The sequence below is a fragment of the Lipotes vexillifer genome, unplaced genomic scaffold (assembly GCF_000442215.2).
Source record: "Lipotes vexillifer unplaced genomic scaffold, Lipotes_vexillifer_v1.1 scaffold1308, whole genome shotgun sequence".
Classification (NCBI taxonomy): Eukaryota; Metazoa; Chordata; class Mammalia; order Artiodactyla; family Lipotidae; genus Lipotes; species Lipotes vexillifer.
The window spans coordinates 132924-137169 of NW_006792522.1; positions in this window are offsets into that span (position 1 = coordinate 132924).

Below are 4246 nucleotides of genomic sequence, written 5' to 3' on the forward strand. Positions count from 1 at the left end.
GGGAAAGATGTCTTCAGGATTCCCCTATAAGGAAACTTCCAAATGCAAGTGCCTGGGCTGGGAATGCAAATATACAAAAGAGGATGCCAGCCAGAGGGTCTTGAGTCCCTGACTGTAACTCCTTCAGAGAGTGCAATGCATTGACTATGCATCAAGTCCGTTGAAGAGACAGCAGTTTTCTGTTATGAGGCCTGCCATGTAAAGCCTTTGTACTTGCCTATGGTTGAGCCTGAAAAATCACACGAGGATTTTTGGCCAGGAGCTGGACTGATCATTCTGGAGGTCCTCAAGACTGCCCTCAGACTCAGTAATTTTCTAGAACAATTCTTAGAACTCAGAAAAGTGGTTATACTCATGGTTTTGGTTTATTACAGTGAAGGGATACAGATGAAAATAAAGGGAAGAGGTACATACAGCAGGGTACAGAAAAGATCAGTTGCAAAGCTTCCAGTTGTCTTGTCCCAGTGGACTTCTGTGGACAGTGCTATTTCTCTCAGTAATGACATGTAATAATAACACACAGAGTATTGCCAATGAGGGAATCTCACCAGAGTCTTGTGTTCAGAGTTTGTATTGGGAGTTGGTCACACAGACATGGCTAAACAGTCACATGGCTGATCCTACTCTCCAACCTCTACAGTGGTCATGCTGGTATCATGTATCCCAAGCTCCCACACATGAATCGCATTGCTAACATAAATTACCTGGTATGGCCCCAAATCTCCAGATAAGCAAAAACACTCCTGTTGGGCAGGACATTCCATGGGCTAAAAGGTTCCCTTCCAGGAAGTGGGGGCAAAGGGCCAAATCTTTCTATGGTCACAGTTAATCTTTTACTACACACTGTTTTTCTCCCCAGAATCATCAATTGCTTCTGTGTTTTGGGATCATTTCCATGAGCATATTAATATGTCATATAATGTATAAATATCAAATTAAAAAGCAGCAGAAATAATGCAAATTCTCTTTGATCCAGTGTCAGTCTTCAGCTACTATCTCATTTCTCTGTTATGCTTCTTATGTAAAATATACTGAACTCTCCAGTCAGGGTGTGTTATATACACTAGCAATCTCCAGGGCAGTTTCCTCAATTCTGAATCTTATCTCTATACTACACTGACTATACTGAAGCAAAGTCATTGTCAGACAATAACTCCTATGTGCTTCAGAGAACCTAGGGTTCCTTTGATCCACCCTGGGCATAGTTACTCAAATCAGGGATATCATGCAGGCTGTTGAAATGTTCACAGCTGAAAATACAGTCGGAGGATTACTTACAATAGTAATTGATTCTTTTTTATTTCATATATGTTCTGTTTTCTAGTTTATTCAGTTCTTTGATGTAAGCTTATTCCATTTGGATTTGAAAGTATCTTATAAATAGCTGCATATGGAATTTTGCTTTAAATTACTTTTTAATTTGTAGCTGTTTCACAGTAGTTTTCAAGACCAGTGAGATTTTCAGTCCTTTTTTCAATAATTTTTTTATGAATTCAGAAAGTTAACAGAGTTGTTTAGTACAGTTCCAGACTAATTTTTTTTTTTTTTTTTTTTTTTTTTTTTTTTTGGCGTAGCCGCTCCACGGCATGTGGGATCTTCCCAGACCGGGCCACGAACCCGTATCCCCCGCATCGGCAGGCAGACTCCCAACGACTGCGCCACCAGGGAAGCCCCAGACTAATTTTGAACAAATTTCCGAACTAGAAAAAGAATCACAATACAAAAAAGTAATAGCATATTATAGTACAGAAAGCTAATTTCCTGTTGCTGTTACAGATTCACTCACTAAAAATGTCAGGACAATCTTATTTCATAATTTTAACACAGTAGTGGAGAGCTGTTGTAATAGAGCAAGTATTATGATGATTAGGTTTTACTGAATAATGTGGTTCTTCAAAGGTGATAGCTGTGGATATTGATTTTCCAAATGGACTGGGTCATTGATTGAATGCAATTTGAAAAGGAACCAAATTAGTCTCTTGAATTTACCTGGGCCTGCTACCGGTAGAATACATTATCTGAGGAATCCCGTAGCTAAGTTTAACAGGTCAAGGACTCCCCCTGTCTGTTTGTACACTCCTGGAATTCTTTCTTAGTTAATGTTTACCTGTAAAACCATAGGTGACTGCAAGGAGTTGCTCAATGATTGATCTTATTTGCTAAGATAAGCAAATCCCAGAATTGAATTGAGAATGCCAAGCTTTTTGATTCATATTACAAAATGAAGAAGTAGGATGTTGATTACATTGTGCAAATATAAGTTATTATTGGGAGATAAGACATAAATATTTCTGCTGAGACGACTGACATAAGAGTGAAACAAATAAATATTCCTCAATAGAAAACACCTTCATGTGAAAGGCAGTACATTATTCTTTAATTCCTATTAAGCAAAAAAGACCTCATTCATTGAGACTACTGCAAATGCAGTCAAATTAGTGAACTGTATGTTTCTAAGATTCTAAGCATATTTGTTTTTTCATATTTCAATCTTTCTGAAATTGGAATATCATTCAGTGTGCATATTTAATATAGAGTGTTTCCATTTCATGTTACTAATTGATGATATACTTTACAATCCATAGGAAAAAATAAAATTCTATGGAAATATCACTTATTTTTAAATATTGTCATGAACTGTTTATAGCATAAAGAAAAGATCAGGGATAAGAAATGCCCAATACTAATATTTTGTTTTATTTTCATGTAACAAAAACAAAAGGTAAATTTGAATGTTTCTCTCTGTATGTCTGACATATTTCAAGTTTCTTTTCTGCATCTATTAGGAGTAGTAGATGGAGAAAAGAAATTTGAAAAAATCTCGAGTTGTCAGGTACCATTCATGTGCATGCTTTTATACTACTATTCATAAAAATTCATACTATATATAAAGTATATATTTATATACTATAGAATTATATATAATATATACATTTTGAATATTGTATTCAATTTATTCTAACATACTTTTATATATTTAATGTCTGTGAAATTACAGTCATTGGCATCTTAAAACAACAAATGGCAATATTTTGGTTTCTTTTATGGTAAATAATATGAGTATGTTATTTTATCTTCATGTTTGGTATCATTTATTTTATTCTAGTTTTTATTGATGTTTATAAGATACTTTATTCATTCATTTTAATCAATCTCCTTTCTCTCTGGTAAAGGTTATGTTTTATTTCACTTTATAATTCATATGGTGAAGTTTCAATTATTACCTGGCCACAGAAGGTTCATATTTATTTATACTTCTTAGCATAGCAGGCATACACACACATTCATATATATATACAAACATATATATGTATACATATATATGTGCATAAGTATTTCAGTTTTGAATAATTTTTAAATATTGAGTAATCAAGTATTTCTTTGCCAATTCCTTCATTTTAGTATTTTGCAACTGCTGTATGTTCTATCAAGTCATTTTATCATCTGTTTCACTTACTCATTATTTCTCAGTGCAGTGTTTTGGAAACTACCTTCCATTTCACAACTCTTTTTCACTATCCACTAAAGGATTTATGCTCTCAACTGAGTCATTTTTATTTTAATATTTATTACTTTTATTTCCAGCATTTATAATTGAATGTTTTTCCTGTAATTCGGTTATGCCAGATCGTTTATTTTCTCTTTTATAGGTCCTGATGTATAATTACCTACTCATTTTTGTTATTACGTCTTAATACTATCTTAATTTCACATTTTTACTATAACTTTGTTGGTTAACATGCATGTTATATAATTTTGACATATTATGATAGTATAAATACTTTGCTGCATTCTTGAAAATACTGGAATCTTAGATGGCCTGTTGTATTATTACATTTTGATTCTACATATATTACATGATAGCCAACATAAAGTATAGTGTAATGTGTACCCAACATTATGGCCCATGTACTTACCCTTTTAATTGCTTTTTGTTCCTTCCTTTATTTCAATGTTGCTTTGTGGTATTATACACTATACTACATAAAATATGCCCATTAGGTTTCAAGCAAAAATTTCTTTGTGAGAGGGAAGGCTTAACCTCACATCAATTATTGTTTGTCAGAGGTGAGCCATATACCACAAGAAACCCACCACTACTCAACTACTGCCAGACTAGAGTTAAGTTCCATTCTTCAGTCTGAGTTTTTGTTTTTTAGTGGACATTGAGATGTATATTCAGTTGAGTAATCTCTTTAAAATTTGGATCCAATACAGTATCTATTTTTAAAAATGACGAGATATT